We start from the raw sequence: 17688 nt of genomic DNA on the forward strand, positions 1-17688 counted from the left end.
GTGTGTGTGGGGAGGCAAATGATGGTTGTGTATTTCACAACCGAAGCAATATACATGGCCATCTAAGGGGGCTTTCCATAAGCCCATTAAGGGCACAATCCTATGCATGCTTAAGACAGCAAAAAGTCCTGCAATTCTCAGCACTTCCCAGCCAGCCATGGGAGTTGACGGGCTTTCCCCCCTCGAAGCATGTGTAGGAAGTCCATACCGGGAAGGCGTCTGGCTCCATGGCGGAGCACCTGCTTTGCATGCAGACAGTCCCAGGTTGGATCCCGGTTATCTCCAGGAAGGGCTGGAAAAACTCCTGCCCGAAACTGCCACATTGCGGCCGGTCAGATGGGCCGAGGGTCTGCCTCGCGATACGGCAGCTTCCTGCCCAGGATCCGACACTGGGCAGCAGCGTCACCGCACGCCAGGCCGCGGCCGCTTGATGTTCGAGCAGGCCGCCTCCCCCTCCAGAGCCAGGCGCACGGATTCCAGGGCGGGCCCTTTCGAACCGCCCCTGACGGAGCGAGGCCGCCGCGAGGCTCCGGCGAAGGGCGCCCGGCCGGCCGCTTCTTCTCCCGCCGCCTCGCGACGGCCCTCTGGCGGCGGCGGCTGCCGTCCTCCTCCGCCCCAGCACGTGGAGGGCGGCCCCCGGCCGGCTCGCCGCTGCCATTGTCCGTCCGCCGGTGCGCGCGGCTGGAGCCGGGCGCTCTGCGTTGCGCCGTCGCCCGGAGGACGCGCCGGCCGAGAGGAGGGAAGCGCGGGCAGGCGGCGGCGGCGGCGGCGCGGCGCGCGCGGCTCTGGCTTCCTGCCTTCGCTGCCTTTCTCCTCCCCTCTCCCGGGCCGGCCTCGCCCCCTCTTTCCTCCTTCCCTCCCTCCCGCGAACGCTCCCCGACCGGCGGCTCCGCGCTCTGTGCCGCGTCCGGCGCCGGCTCCTCCTCTCCGCGCTTCCAGCAAGATGACAGCCGGGCGGCGGCGGTGGCGGCGGCGGCGGCGCGGAGGCTCCTCGCACCGGCTGGTAGGTAGAAAAGACGCCGCCGCCGGCGGAGCGAGCCCTGGACGGGCACGGAGCCGGCGGCCACCGCCCCGACGCGGGGGCCCGGGCCGCGCATCGGCGGCGGCCTCTGCGCTCTCGCGATCGCCCCGGTTACCGCCGAGAGGATGGGCGGTCCTGAAGGGTGCGGGACGGGGGTCCCACACGCTACGGATGGGAAAGACCCGAACTAGGGGTGGCAGACAGGCGTCGAGCCTTTCCGCACGGGCGAGAGGGAGTTAATCGAGGGGGCATACCGAGGGAGAGTATGAGAGGGAGAGGGAGGGGGGTCTTCTCCAGGAAGGCGGGGAGGGGGATCAACTCCCACGCGGTCTGAGTACTTAATTTAGCTTGGGAGAAGTGGAGGAAGGAAAGGGTTAACAACCGATCTGCAATAATAAGGTGTATGTCGGGTGGGGGGGGCACATCGGGCAGTTTCAGGTTGCACTGGAAAGAAGAGAAGTGTGTATTTATTTGGATTGGTTGGGGGAGGAGTGCTGTTTCCCCATGCACAGGAATGTGGGGCTGGAGTAGCCTTGCGTTGCATCCCTGCCCCTCTCTTCCCCTTTTGGCAGAGGGATCTGTCTCTCCCCCCCCCCCCCGCACTTTGCCTTACTGTTTTGCAGAGCTGAGTTTGCTGGCAACGAGCTCAGGTGGAAGGCAGCCTTTTCCTTTGGCTCTGGCAGCCTCCTTTGGCATGGGTAGTGGTGGTCACACACACACACACACACACACACACGGCTGACATGACAGAGGACTGCCCCGTCATGACACCACTGACCCTGAGTGCCTGTGTCCTGGCCATTATTTCACTTCGGAACACTCTGGCTCTCTCCCAGCTGCAAATCTCTGACTCTTAGGATTGCAGCAATATTTGCTAATCAGTTCGCCAGGGAATTATGTTAGCTGCCAGCCAAGGAGCTGAGCGGGAGGGCAGGTGTGCAGCCAGGTAAACACCAGTTGAAACAAGTTTCTCTCCCAGGTGTGATTGCTGACCTGAAATGCTGAAGTGGCAAGGATGTGTGTGCACCACATATATGGCGAATAGTTTCACCATCCACTGGTTTGTTAGCAGCTGTGGTTTGCTTAATCTCATGTCACCTGCATAGCACAGCTCTCCCTCCCTAGTGGGCTGCCTCCGTATTGGCTTCTCTGTCCCACTCTCTCTCTTCTTTCCAGTCTTTCACGTGTGTGTGTGTGTGTGTGTGTGTGTGTATGTGTGTGTGACTGCGACATCCTTTCTCTAGACCACCCCAGACTTTAAATCTTCACCCTGTTCCATTTCATTTGCAAGTTCCTAGTTGCGTCAGCAAGGTGCTGAAAGTGGCCAGTGATGTCTCTTGTCTCCCGGATTCAGGAGAAAATTGAACTGCTGCTGAACAAGGTTGTGCAGTTTCAGGGGAAGGGAATTTTTTTTCCAGCCAGGCTGAAGTTGAGGCAATAAGTTCCTTTATTTTGGCAGCACATTTTCCTGTGACAAAGGCAGGGCAAAAGTGAGGCTGCTGTGGATGGCTTTGGATTAATTGATCTCTGGAAATGCAGCCTGATGTTGATCAAGAAGATTTAGCGGTGGTGTTCTGGGGGCTTTGCTTGCACTGATGGCATCACTGGCTTTGGTGTCCATCATGTGTCCTTTGGGTAAAACCAAAATCTGTGAAGGTGGGGAATTTTCTGGTTTTAACCGGAGACCTAGAAATTCCTAAAACTCCAAGGTTTACCTGGTTTGAAAGGAGATTTTTACCCATGAGGTGTTTCATCAGCACCCCAGATTTATTTTTCTGTTCAGTGATAGACTGCTTATAGATGAATAATTTCCTGATTTTGCTTGCAGCTCAGATAGTGTTGCCTGCTGGATTATTTTAGACGGGGCAGGCCCGCTGAGAGGTTTGCATCTTGGAGTTTCCCTGTGTCACTCTGCTGCCCTGTTCCAACCTCAGCAGGTGAGGGCGTGTGTGAAAAAGAAGTCCCCTCCTGCATTTTATGTGGCCTACTGTTGACTTCCCTGACCACATCTTTACATCCAGCAACTTTTGAAGCCTTACACTTCAGTGGATGGCGGTTTTAAGAGGGATCTCGCTGTGCAAAATAGCGGCTGCAGAAGCTTACAATGGCCTGGATGTGGTGCTGAATTGCGTGGGCCTGGAATTTTGTTGCATTCCGTGGTGATTCTTTGTCTGCAGAGTTGTCGGTGGGCAGTGTTTGAGTAGGAACTTTGGTCCATGTGCTGTTGGCTTGCACTTCCCTTTGGGGTTTTCATGTGGGTGGGCGAGTTTCAGCTTCTACAGCGGCCTAACTTGAATCTCCCATTCTCCTTAACCACCCCACTCCATCATTGCTTACCCCAAAGCATCCTGTGACCTTTGAGCCTGGAAGGATGCAGATTTCTCCGGAAGTCTTGAGAGCAATTAACAATTCTTCTGGCCTATCAGAATCACAATGGAAGCTTTGTTTTTGTGATACGATATAGGCTGGTTTGCATCCCGTACTTGATGGATGGACAGAAGGGATCTACTGGTAAACCTCTGGATGGTTTGTAGTTAGATGAGCAATGGTTTCTGACTCCCAGTTTTTTAACAATAGGAACAAAATGATTTCCCCCCACCTAAATTCGGCTGCTGAAATAAAGAAAGCTTAGGGCAGTCTTCCCTGATTTGGTGAGCTCCAAATGTGTTGGACTACAACTCCCATCATCCCCAGCCAGTATGACTGAGGTAACCAGGAACAGACTTTTGTGAAGAAGGCGGTGAGCTCATTTCTGGTACTGATGACAAATTCCTAGGCTCAGAATGTGCTTGGGAGACACCCTTCCCATTCTTCACTTCTACATGTAAGACTTTTGCACCTGGCTGTGGTTGCTGGATCTTGGGATTCTAGTAAGATCAGACAAGGCTGAGCTCTGCCCATCCCTGATGTACGTAGCTCTGCGGCTGCTTTGTGGTGGGGAGCCTTTAAAGGGGCAGATGGAATCCGTATATCGCAGTGAGGAAGAGGACATCTGCCTTCAGCGTATGGCTTGAGTTATCTCTTACTTAAAACGTGCTCGTTTTACTGTTGGGTTCAGTGCTGGGGTGTCAAACCTCAGGCCTTTGGGCCAAATCTGGCCTGACTGGGGTCCCATTCTGGCCCTCCAGGGAACCCCAGGGTACCTTTTCCTCCAATTGCGCAACCCCCCCCATTTTAAAAGTTTGAAATGCCTCACCTAAGGTTTACTTACTGGCATTAAGAGCTTTAAACTACAATATGCTGGTATATTTGGTATTTTGGCTCCACCCTTTTGCCCTGCCCCCCACTGCAATGTGGCCCCTGAGAGCTTCTCCAAAATGGAATTCAGCCCTGGGCTGAAAGTTGGACATCCTGCTTTACTGTTTTGAAACTGAAGCAGCATAGAGCTCGGGGATGCTCTGTCTGCTGCACAGATTCCTAGGCATTCACAGGCAGTTAAGGCAGAAATAATCAGCAGAAGAGTAGCGAAAATCAAGGTGCATGTGGCGAGGTGGGGGCTCATGTGGTATGTCCCAAGATGTGCTCTCTGCTTTTCATAATGGAGCTGGGCCTGTGTGGCAAGAGGGAGCCACTTAACATTTATGGGAGAAGTTGTGTCGCAAAGCTTCTTCTTTTTAAAGCTGTGTTTGATAACCATTCCAACATCTTGGAATGATGCTCTTGCCCCAGTTATTAGGGAAACCCTCTCGCCCAGCTGACGGGAGCTCCATGGGCCAGGTGACAGCGGATGGTCTTGTGTGTTGCTGTTGTATGCTTGTGTCTTGGGACAGAGATGCACGCTCTCTGAGCTCCCGCAGTTGACCCTTTGCTATTTAAAGACCCAGGACTGTCACATCAACAGCAGATGGTATAAAACTTGCCTGTTCCGGGTTGGCAGTTGCATGCCCAGCTTGAGGGCAGATGATTTGCTCAGGCAGGCAGGATTGTAAGAAATGTTTCCGGTCCCTAGAGGAGCTTTTTGGCCAATGCTAAGGGGTGGTGGTGGCAGTGGCCTGGCAGGCGTTGGGGGAGACTTGAAATAATCCAGGAAAGGAAGCGGAGCCTAATATTGACAAGATTTGCCGAGATTTGCCAATGGTTACTGCCATGCTGTGCTTTCGAGGTCCTGAATTTTTCAGGAGAGACAAATGGCCTTGATTGTAGGTGCTTGGGGTGGGGTGGGGTTATGTACTGATCACTGGAGGCTGGTGGCTCTATTTCAGTGGGGCAGTGAATCCATTCTGGGTTTCAGTTAGAACCAACCAGAACTCTAAAGGAGCTATCCAAGGTGCCAGACCCGATCCCCAAAATAGTTTCAGCACATTGGAGAGCTCCTTCAGACTTCTGGCTGGTTCTGAGTGAAACCCGGAATGGATGCACAGCCCCACCGAAATCGGAGCTACCAGCCTCTATTGGTACTGATACATGTAGGATCTCATTTTTTGCTGAGGACCATGCTACCAGTGGAAGCCATGGAGGGAGCTCTCACTTGGGAGCGGGGGAGGGGGGGTCCCCTAGAACCCTGGCTTCCTTATGGTGCCTGTTCAGTATTTCCTGTGTATTCGCTGTTTTTTGGCTTGCAATAATTGCTCAGGGTGGACTCTGAAGCTGCTGTCTTTGAATTCATTGCTGAAGAGGAATCTATATGACCAGCTCTTTAAATCCACAGTGTCTCCCCCTGGGCCCCCTTTCCTTTTCCTTAATGCTTTCATATGTGCTGGTTTCATGAGGTCTTGTTAAGAGATGTGAAATTCTGCAATGACCTTCCCAATATCATAGCAGAAGCAAAGAAACTCCCTTGGTTTAAGGTAGAATCAGATACATTTTGAAAAGCTCACCTGTGAAGTCAGTGCAGGCACCTTCCTTGGGGTCTCCAGGGGTGCCCAGCTCCCCTGCTGGGCATCAGGAACTGCTGTAGTGGAATTGCACCAATGCCGGCAGGAATCATCGTAATGGAATGGACAGAGGACCTGGGGTGCTTCTGGACGAGGCTTTAGTGATGCCATTGCCTTGTCTCATTCACAGAATTTTACGGGCAGTCCATATGATGCCGCCTTCAACTCGTAAATCTCCCATATTTTCCCTCTGCTTCTTCCTTCTTTTCTCTTACTTAATCCATTTTCTATTAATGGGTTAATAATCCATTAATAGAACGAAGACTGAATAGCTGCATGATGCCTTCTCATTGGTAGCGCTAGGAGCTCCCCATCTGGAAGCATTTTGGGACTAGGGGATACCTGGGATTAAATCCTTGCTCAGCCACATAGCCGGACGTGAGGTGAAACTGGATGACCTGCTGTACTGGGGCTGTCAAACTCTGGCTGGCCTTGGGAGCAGCTAAAATTGGTGCTGGCTATCAACCCTGCCCTGCGTACAAGGGGGAGGTATAGGGTCTTCAGTATAATGTCATCCTGAGCTTTGGAGGCACTCTGAATGGGTAAGGTCCACAGCTCAGTGGTAGAGCCCCTGCTTTGCATGTAGAAGGTCCCAGGTTCAATCCCTGGCATCTTCAGGTAGGGCTGGAAAAATTCCTGCCTGTGGAGAGCTGATGCCAATCTGTGTTGACAGTACTGGGCTAGATGGTCCACTGGTCTGTTTAAAGTAGCTTCCTATGTTCCTATGGATGCCTCTGAGGCCTGGCACAATTGCAGGGGAAGCCCTCTCCCCAGTTCCAAGGTAGATTGGGTAGCACCTTGTCCCTCCAGAAATTGCTCCTCAAAACCCACTTGTTCCATGAAGTCTTTGGCTCAGTCCATTAGTAGTTCCCATACGCTACCATATCTCAGCCTGTGACTGACCCTAAGGCTGTGCAACTGAAACAACGGCATATTGCGTCCCTGTTTACCCACTGGCTCCGCTTCCCTTCCTGTTCTCTGTCATTTCCCATGTGGTAAATTTTAGACTGTAAGGTCCTCAGGGCAGGGACCTGTCCTTTGTACTCTGTAGTGCCATGGTGCTGCAATATAAATTATAATAATTGCCCCTCTTGCACTGGCCTTGGAGGGGCTCAGAAGCCAGTGACTTGTCTTTCTCGCACAGAGGTTCTGTGCAGGGTCAGGTAGATCCCCTGCTCTTCTTCTGAGGCTTGGGAAAGTTGGGGGATCTCTCGAAACTCATGCAGGCTTCAAAAAAGCTAAAAATTAGTGCAATAGCTCAAGGCTTTCTGAAGTCAGAGGTCTCTCTTTTCCAGGCTCAGGAGATGGGCAGGGGAATCTTGCCAGAATAAATCATTGTTTGCAATTGGCAGGCACATGTCTGGACCCTTGCTCACTGTCCTTACGTTGGAAGGGGGAAAATACAAATACAGTAAATAAATGAAATAACTCTTTTCCTTTGGGATGAACCCGTTGGTAGGTTTTCCTTGCTCTTAGGCTCTGACTGTGTCATGACCCCCAGCCCTGGAACCCTCCAGTGTGCAGCAGGAGACTCTGATGATGATGAGGAGATATAGGCTGCTTTCTTGAGGGTTGGACAGTCAATACCTTATTCAGGGTCCTCCCAGCCAGAAGATGCAGTCCAGCCATCATCCTCTGACTCAGAAGGTGAGTCCCTAGCAGAACCTCCATCTCCCCAACCTTGCAGAAATCTAAGACTGCAAAATCAGACAAAGGCCCTTTAAACAATGTAGTCAGCTTCTCCAGGAGGGGTGGAGCTGACCACACTACAGGTCTTGTCAGCATATATAAGGCATCCCTTGGGTTTAGCTCCTTGCTGAGACAACATCTTCCTATTGGCTTCAGCCAGCAGGACCCACTTGGAGCTATCCAAGGTTCTGTTTTCATCTGCTTAAAAGGGCTTTTGCCTTGATGTTGCCTGTCTTGGCTTATCAACCATGACTGGACTGTATCTGTTTCACCCATCCTTGCCTGCTGTGTCCTGGCTCTGCCTACTAGACTGGGCTTTCCCTGCCTTCATCTGACCCCATCAGATGTTATCAACTTCCCCTGCAAGCCTCAAGGAACCACAGAACAGGACAGACAGATCATTATTTTTAATTTATTTTTTTTTAAAGAAACTCCTCCTCCAGGATGTGCGTTGACCTCTTTGCATGAGTTATCTGCAGCTATTGCTTTGTTAGTTCCTTGAAGGGCAACACCTGCTATCTCTGTGGCGTGTTATGTTCTGGATTGCATGGATTGAACTCTGGTGGCATTGGTGGTGGGATGATCTTGCCCATGGGCATGGAGTTGAAGTAGATGGTTCCTTTCTGGCCCCTTGAAAAGATTATTCTTTTGGCCCTTGAGGGAGATCACACTCTCTTTGCTACCATTGTTCTTTTGTTCCTCTATTCCCTGCCATTATTGCAGGAGGGTGGTGGAGCACAGACTTCGCATGCAGGAGCTCCTCAATTCAGTTCCGGGCGTCTTCAGCCCTCTGTCCACCTGAGACCCTGGAGAGTTGCTGCCAGTCAGAGTAGACAATACTGGCTTAGATGGACCAATGGTCTGAATGTGTTCATATCTCCTTTCACTGTTGGACACAGTGCACAGGAAGCTGCCTAATACTAGACCAGTAGCCCTCTTGAGGAGTTTGTCTGAATGTGAGAGGGCTAAAAATGGGGATAGAGAGGATGGGAGCATGCACACTAGCCCTGTCCCTGTCTGCTTTACCCTGACCTTCATGCATTTCACTCAAAAGTCTGAAGTGGGCTTCTACGCACATTCAGGTGAGCATGTTTAGAAGCCTCCATGCAATCAGCAACCCTACTCAATGAGGATTCCTGATTGTGTGGACTCACAAACACATTCACCCACATGCACATAGAAGGCCCCCTTCAGACTTTTGCATGGTTGAAGCAGATGGGGATGTTGGGGGAGGTGGATCGAGCTTGCATGCCTCCATGCCCAATGCCTACCCACTGTTTAGCTTTCATGCATTCAGACTAACTCTTGTACAGGACTAATTTATCCATCTAGCCCAGTATTGTCTACTCCCTGCCTCTCTGCCCCAACCTGGTGCCCTCCAGCTGCCAATTTGAACCCCCATCAGTCTCAGCCATTGGCCAGGGAGGATGGGAGTTGTAGTCCAAAACAGCTGGAGGGCACCAGGTTAGGGAAAGCTTTGCTACTCTGTCTGGCAGGACCTCCCCAGGGACTCAGGTAGATGTATTTCCTGTCACTGACGACCTGATCCTTCTAAGTGGTAGTGGCGGTGGCGGTGGTGGCGGCGGCAGGGATTGAACCTGGGACCTTCTGCATGCAAAACATGTGTTCTCTCACTGAGTTGCAGTCTCTCCCCAAAGTCTTCTTGGATTTTTGTTAGTTAAGTGCTGGCCAAGGATGCGTACACAGCTCAGGAGGTGCTCTCCAGCTGAGAAGAGCTTGTCTCTCATCCTGTTTTTGAAGCCAGCAGGCTGTTGAGCTGGTTGATCTTTGTGCCCCTTACAATTCCCTGAATGATGTAGAAGCTGGGCTGGGGGCTACAGCTGGGCCCCTCCCTAGATTTGTAAGGCTGACTGCAGCATGAGTTAGTGGTTTTTATTTTTCCTCCCAGAAAGCACTCGTACACTTCTGCTTAATGAGGGCTCTGGCTTATTCTGTTTGAACGAACAGCTCCATTAAGCTGTGTTGATTAATGAGCAGAAAACCCAGTAGGGGAGCCAAAGGTCTCAGCTTCCCATATGTAGTGTTCATGAAGTGGCTGCGTCTTGTATGCGCAGCATGAAAATGTAGGTTTGGAACTCGAAGCCCACAGGCTGCTGGGGGAAACAGGCGCGCACGTCAGCATGCGGAAACAAATCTGGCATTGTAGTGATCCATAGATGTCAGTGATAGGGTACATGCACCCAGTGCTTTTGAAGGTGCCTCTCTGATGCCACAGCCTTGGAAGGGGGAGGGGAGATGGGCAGGGGAATCTTGCCAGAACAAATCATTGTTTGCCACTGGCAAGCATGTTTGTGGACCCTTGCTCATGTACACTGTCCTTATGTTCCTTGGACGGGGGAAACTTTCCAGCAGCTTCAACTCCTTGCGAGTGCATTGTGTGTACCTTCTGCCATGCCCTGGGAGAGCTTTTTGACCTGCCACTGCTAATCCTTTCTTAGTGTGATGATGCGCTGTGCTCTATGCACGTGGCGAGGGTGCACAGCTATGTTGCTGTAGGCTGTTGCCTCTGGGAGCCAGCATGGATTAGCTTTTTCCTATGGCTTCCATGCTCACATGTGCTTGTGTAAATAGGCATTGAGGGCGCCTGCAGCCACGCAGAAAAGCCGGTGTGGGAGCTCTGCAGTGTATTTTTTGAGCTTCAGCAAGGGAATGTCAGCTTCAGCTTTGTTAAATGTGAGTACTGGAAAGTAGGATTGAGTCTGCTCCTCCTTTGCTGTGCGACAGCAGATGTGTTGCTGGGCCCATCCCAGAGTTTGAATGGGGCCATGAGCACTAGAAAAAGGAAGAAAAGAGAATAGTAAAAATTCTGCACCCAGAGAACTCAAATTCTGTGCTGAGAAAAGTTGAATCTATGACCTGTATACATTATGTAAATATGCGTAATTCTTTACTTTGCATAATCCCGGTTCAATTAGTCATTTGGTGGGGCAAAGAGCTATGCATGGCACTACTTATTTATTTGTTAATTATTCTATCCATCAACACATGTTCCTGGATGGCTTAAAAAGCAAAAATAAAATAAAATACAGTATTAAAATGCAAACTAATTGTTAAAAATATTAAACGCCCTCCAGTAAAATGCAGCATAAAACTTACCTCCCTGGCCGAGGGGGAAAAAATGCTTAGTGGCTCAAATGATGAAACACAGGTTACACAGAAAGCTCAGGTTTTGTTTCTTTAAAATTCAAGTTTTAAGGTGAGCCTGACTGGGGAGGCTATTTTTCAGCCAGGGTGCAATTGCTGAGAAGGCCCTCTGATGCTCCACCCCTGTCAATGGAAAGGATTGAACCCTTTTCTTTCCATACTGTTTTCCGTTGAAAATCAAACACCACTCCCCTCCATTTCCTTGATCTCCAGGTTGATCTTTGAGCATTTCCCCCCCTACTGGAATTACAGCCTCGTTATTTTTTATGATTTTGCCTGATGGCCATGCAGAACATGAGCATGAAATATAGTTTTCAAAAATTTCAAAGTGGGTGGTGGTGGAGGGAGGAGACCTTGAAATGGGATGGTGGAAAAACCTGAGCTCCAGAACAGTGGAACTAGCTAGATTTAGCTTCTGCTAAGAGATGCTGGCAGCTGAAACCTAACATGGTATCTATGGTGCATGGGTGCAATGATACGAATTCAAGGTATCTATATGTGGGACACTGGCCAGGTGGAGGGGTAGCTTAAAGCGCAAAAGCGCTGCGCTGTCAGGGAAGAAACTGTGACTCAGAAGCAGAGCCCCTGCTTTTCATGCAAAAGGTCCCAGGATCAAGCTCTGGCATCTCCAGTTAAAAGGATCCGGAAGCAGGTGATGAGTAAGACATTTCCCTGAGACCTTAGATGTGCGCTGGACTATGCCAGATCCTTCTTTACTTTTCCAGTGAAGATCATGTAAAAAACAGATCACAGCTGTAGTGAGGTGGTAGAGCAGGCATGGGGAACCTCTGGCCTGTAGGCTGCATATGGCCTGCGAGAGGGTTTCCCTTCTAGCCCGCCAGGTTCTCTCCCAGGGCCTCCTTCTCTCCCCAGACAGAAGGTCTTATCTCTGATCAGCATCCAATCAGAGATAAGACCTTTTCCCTGCCCAGCTGCTGTTCAGAGATTCATTCATTCATGCATGCATGCATGCATGCATGCATTTATTATATTTCTATACCTCCTCATAGCTGAAGCTCTCTGGGTAATTCACAAAATTTAAAACTATTAAAATGCATTATATAAACTATAAAAACCATTCATGTAAAGACATAAAACACATAGCATACACAACAACAATGTATCTAAAACAATTTAAAATGATCAGACAGAGACAATCCAGGACCTGATCAAAAAGTCTCATTATAGGCTGCCAGAGGCCTGAGAGAAGAGGGCAGTTTTAATCTGGCGCTGAAATGATGACAATGTTGGTGCCAGGCGGGCCTCATCAGAGAGATTATTCCATAAATGGGGGGCTACCTCTGAGAAGGCCCTCTCCTTTGTTGCCTCCCTCCGAGTCTCCCTTGGAAGAGAAACCCAGAGAAGGCCCTTGGATGCAGAGCATAATGTATGGGTCAGTTCATGCCAGGAGAGGTGGTCCATCTGGTACTCCGGTCCTGAGCTGTGTAAGGCATTATAGGTCAAAACCAGCACCTTGAATTGGTGTTACATGGTCGGACTGTTTTAACCCCCCTTTCCTGCCTCAGTGCTGAGAAAAGGAGCCTCTCTCAGTGCTGGGCAGGGAAAATACCCCCCCCCCCCACACACACACACAGCTGCATGGATCAGCTGAGGATGTGGGGCTGGGATGGTATTTGTATATGTATATGAATGGTGTATGTGTGAATAGATGAGAGAGTGTGGGGGTGTGGATGGTGTGTGAGAGAGTGGGGTGGCCACACCCAGTTTGGATTCTGCTCGCGCTTACTGCTCGTATGCAGAACCTGGGTTTCCTGGTGACAGTTTTGGCTCTCCGGCCAGAAAAGATTCCCCTACCTTCAGTAGAGATGCACCTAGGGAAGTAGCATTAATGGCTGGCCTCTATTCACAGTGTGTTCCCTGCAGTTTTGGACAGATGCTCCATACAGGGCTGGCCCAAGTAATTTTGCTACCTGAGGCAGATGGTACCCCTCAGCCACCCAAGTCAGTGTGTATAGGATGCAAAGCCAGGCATGTTATTTAGGCACATGAGGCAGAAAATCCCGCAAGCACCTTTCCTCATCTCTAGCCGGAACACCCCCGCCCCCAGTTAACAAACCGAATAGCTAACAATTTCCTGCCCTTTTAAATCTGCTGCCTGAGGCGGCCGCCTCACTCCACCTCATGGTAGGGCTAGCCCTGCCCCATATATTTAGTGGATAGTTCTGCCCCCGTGCAAGTTCTTCTGCGGGCGCCTCAGGCATTGTCAGCGAGACGGTCTCTGTTGGTGATTGACCGTGTCTTATCTCCTTTCATTTCTGCAGTGGATTAAATGTACCTATCTGACTTCCATATTCTTGTGAGCTGTTATAGCAGCCAAAATTCATTTTTAATGGCAAAGTTAATCGTAGAGTCCACTCATTGATTCTCTCTTTTACAGCTATATTAGCTAGGCTGCGCTCGTACTAATGGTCTAGAAAATGTCCTTTTAATAAAGGAAAGCCACTTTTGAGTTAGTCAGGCAGAGGGTTGGGGAAAGAAAGTTCTTAACTGTAAAGTGCAAGCATGGGAATGTGCAGGCAAGTACAAGTACTAAAATGGGAATGTTTTAGAAAAAGTGTTATAAAAGGAGACTGGCGAAAGTGGATTGAATGAAAAACATTCGAAGGCTGTTTTCTCACATTCAGGCTTATCTCCCAATGACAGCAACAACCAGAGCGAGCTTGCTTTGATAGCTTTGCGCTTACAGTTTTTGATTTACGCTCTTGGTGCAGAGAGCAAGTTTGCCCTATGTTGGTTAATAAAAGAAATCCTTCAGTTAATTTGCACCATGTCCCAAATCATCCCAAGCCAATGGAAAATGTCCCCACCCCCAAGCTTAATTGTCATGCAGGGAAAGATGTTTTTTTGAGGGGTGGGGTAGTGCAGCATGTGGGAAGGGGAGAGTTAACCCTCTCCTCCCCAGCTTCAATGTCCCTTGAAAATTGCCCGTTGCATGGCAGATAAGCTGAGAAGTGCCCCCTGCCTCCATCAGCACCAATACCCAGGGCTCTGTGGAATAGAACGGGGGCCCTGGGAAATAGATTCAGGGCCGACACCCTGATCAATGCTCCTGATCATATGATTCTTGTGTATCCAGGTCTCCCATTTTTGTCCCATAACTACATTTTCTTGGGCTAACATTTAACATGCTTTTCAGAGCCTTGCAGTGATGCTATAAATCTGGACCTGGGAGCATTAAAAAAAATCACAAATGTTTTTTCCATGCTCACAAAGGAGAATATAACCCTCATCCACACAACTCACATTGCACAACGGTTTCTAGGCAGTGAGAATTGTTATTTTTTTGCTTGCCCTTAGTAGTAGTAGTAGTAATAATAATAATATATTTCCCAACGTGTGCAGGACAAAGGCTGTATCTTCACAGTATGGAGCTTGTGCAGATGAAAGCCAGCATGGTGCTAAAAGCAAGAAAAGCCATTTTGGATATAGGTTTTCATTATTTCTGCAGAAACACTTCCCTGCATAAACACTTCCCTATACTGCACTGGGGATGTAAAATCCTATCATTATATGTAATCCCATTAGAACCAATTTAGTATGGTTGGTATTGCTTGCACTTCACACTCCAACTTTTGCTGAGGCTGGTGGCCAACAGCCGTGCGCAATATCTCCCAAACTTTCCTATACCCAGACCTGTTGTGCATACTGGGCAGTATCCAATGGTACTACTACACAGAGTAGACCCATTTAAGTGATTGGACTTAGTCTACGTAGGACTACCACTGGATACTGCCCACTGTAGCCATAGGATTGTGGCTAGCTGGGCTTGGAAGGCTTCAGACTGTCTATCACCACCTTGAACTGTAGGAACTGGAACAAGAGGGTGAGAATATTTCAGATAAAATCTTACCAGCATTGAGTAGAAAGCTATTACTATTATTTCCTGGGTCTTTTGAATAATGCATCTGATAGTATAACCCCAAACAGCATTAGCTTTCTCTTCTGCTGGTTATCTTTTGGTAAGCAAAAGCTGCTAGCTAGGCTGTTTTCACGGGTATCTAAAAGGCTAATAACAGGCCTGAATATTCCTGCTTTGTTGATTTTCTGGTTAACTTATATTTTCATGATTTAAAACAAAACCAAAAGCCAGGGATGGGCAGAAGGCAGAGACTGCAATTTCTCTTCTACTCTGAGGAATCCCAAGACATTCTTTATTGGCACTTCAGGATGTTAAACTGAACTGGTTTTTGACTGTGATTTCCAGGGCAAAGTATAGAAGGCTTTCAGTTTTTATAAAGGTGCCAGGTGTAGAGTGATGCCCCTTTCCATCCGTGGGCAATGGCTGCTTTCAGTTTAATCCTGGAAGTTCAGGTGATGTCTGACTATTTCTGTGTTCTGCCTGCCCCTATTCTAGAAGGAGTTCTCCTCTCTGAGGTCAACAGGAGTATCTACCCATAACAGAGTAGGAGCTGGCTTTGCTGTTTTCATGTGGATGAAACAGTTGAATAGGATATCTTAAAGTGAAGACCCTGTCTGTGTTCCCTTCATATTAACTATTTGTCATGGTGGCCACTTAAAATCTCACTGTGTGGAGGCTATATTTGCAGAGATAGCTGGCCATCTGTAGAGCCCAGTCATGGAGTCAAGCTGTGGAATCAGGTAGCAGAATGGCAAATTGGTGATTTCAGAGCACTTTATTTTTAATGTTATTTTATTTCATATGTATCTTGCTTTTCCTCCATCATAAAACCCAGGTGGCCTCCTATCCAGGCACTGACCAGACCCTGACTTGCTTAGGTTCAGCAAGGCTGCTGCTTCGTGTACCTTCAGACCATCCCCTTGGACATATATATAGAGAGAGCGTGAGAGCGAGCGCTGTTGTGCTGTGAACTAAGGCGGGGGTGGGTAGAAGGTAGATCTCTAGATGTTTTGGATTTCAACTCCCAGAAGCCTCTGCCAATGTGGGTAATAGTCAGGAATGCTGGGAGTTGAAGTCCAAAACATCTGGAGATCTATTTTCTGCCTGCCCCTAAGCTGAGAGGCCACCATGCAGAGCTTGGTTATCTGAAACCAGCCTCTGGTTTCTTCCAGACAAGGGCATTTATTGTGCAATTGCTCTGCCTCATTCATGGAATTTTAGCAGGGGGCCCAGATATCGTAGTCCTCCATGTGCAACCATCCTATGTTTTTCCACTGCCTCTTTTGTGTGTGCGTGTTTTTTAACCACAAAATTATCCGTTAAGGAGGGAAAGACGGAACAGGCTGCAAAATACCTTTTGCTTGGTAGTGCTAGGAACTGTCCATCTGGACACACCTTATGTTAGAAAAGTACAGGAGGTGAAATGCAGTAAGGCTTTGTTAAACTGAAGGAACGCTTGTCATGAACATGGCCTGAGGGTGGAGTAGGGAAGGCAGAGCAAACCCTTAAGAAATAACTTCTGACAGAGATGTCAGGTGTGCTAGAACATTGTTGAACACTGGGACGACGGCCTTCATGCTTATGCTTGACTTGTGTTGGGCTGCCCACAACGGGCTGGAGTGAAAGCCAGCTGCCTGTGCCGCTGGGGGAGATGGTGAGCTGTTAAGGGAGATTTATAGTCTCGGTCTGCATGAGAGCATTTTGTTTATGCTCTAGCATCTGACACGTACTTAAAGCTTTCCGCTTTAGAGTTTCTCAGCTTCTTCCAACACAACACTCCCTGGAGTGGCGTTTGCTCACATCGTCTCTCTCCTAAACTTTATCTGTAAACATTGAAAGCTCCATTTAGGCAAAGGCTGTGAAGTGCTCTTCCATTTTATTGGTTTGTCTGAGGCCTGGTTTATTTGGTTCCCTGTTCGTTGCGTGTTCTTGCATCCAGAATTCGACGCCCCCAAAGCCCAAGGGCTCTTTCCTCTGTGATGGCTAATGTTTGTGCCAAAACTGGAACTCAGCTGGCAGAAGGGCCTTGCCCGCCTGAAAGTTCCCCACACTGATGCATTGCTCAGAAACGTGGCCTCTGCCTCTTGTTTTCAGCATGCTGGGGCCTGTCCTGTATGAAAGTACGGGAGAACAAGCTGTGAGGAATTCCATTTGCAGAGCCAAGTTGGCCCTGGTGTTGCAGGGAGGGAATGCCTGGCAGGCAGGTTTGGCTGTGCTGCTAGCAAGGCTTTTGTTCGGCCTCCTTGTTTTTCTTCAGAAAATATCTTCTGTCTTCGTTTGGAGCAGTCCTCTGCCTTGCTGAAGCTGGCTTGTTTTTCATTTTTTCCTTGTTCTCTCACCTCAATGAAATGGAAACTTTCTCATGGAACAGCCTCCCCTCCCCCAGCTGCCTCAAAAGACAAACGAAGTCTGAAGTTGCATTGTGTGTGTGTGTGTGTGTGTGTGTGTATGTATGAAGGACACTTTGAACACCTGATAAGGGGTCTGAATATGGTGGGCCTCGAAAGGTAGCTTCTGATGTTTCCTTTCTTGTATTTTAAGTACTTGTGAGTATTGTCTGAGAAACCACTTCTGCGGAGAAGTGTTTCTAATGTCCACACGTAGAAGACTCATCTCTTGCAAAGCTCCTAGTTCCTAGTTGGTGTGGAGGCACCTTGGTTCCGCTGGCTAGTGGTTTACCTGACTTAAACCACCAGGACCTTCTAGTGTCGGCCAGCAGAGGTCTTGTCTTCCTTCTCAGGTCTGTGACTTGTCTTGTGCCTTCCCTGGCTGAAGAAATGGGCCCTTCTTGTGGGGTAAAACCTTGTTCTGGCTAAATTCAGGCCTTTGGCCAGTTTCCTGACTAGAGGTCCAGTTGGCCTAGTGCTTGAGACCCTGCGTTGTCCTTCCTAGCCCGCTTCTGGTCTCGTACTATCTGCCATTCCCAAGTCTCTGCTTGGGACTGCATAAACTGGGGAAAGGGGGAAAGGGCAGTGCCAGATTCAGGGTTGGATCTGGTGAGGGGAGAAGCTATGGGGCAAAGTGCTCTTAGTGGGTCTCCCTTCCTGAGTGTGTCCATT

The 17688-nt window shown here is 49.3% G+C and overlaps 1 protein-coding gene across 1 annotated transcript in view; it reads left to right on the top strand.

Annotated features, from left to right (window-relative positions):
- The first annotated feature begins 875 nt into the window (after positions 1-875).
- MID2 (midline 2) overlaps positions 876-17688 on the top strand; it is a 227131-nt gene continuing 210318 nt past the window's right edge. The window contains exon 1 of the mRNA XM_084813324.1: positions 876-1003. The gene's annotated coding sequence lies outside the window, so the exon portion shown is untranslated. The remainder of the gene's footprint in view (positions 1004-17688) is intronic.

The sequence above is a fragment of the Heloderma suspectum genome, chromosome 9 (genome assembly GCF_057233095.1).
Source record: "Heloderma suspectum isolate Gila_16-S chromosome 9, 16-S_ref, whole genome shotgun sequence".
Taxonomy (NCBI): domain Eukaryota; kingdom Metazoa; phylum Chordata; class Lepidosauria; order Squamata; family Helodermatidae; genus Heloderma; species Heloderma suspectum.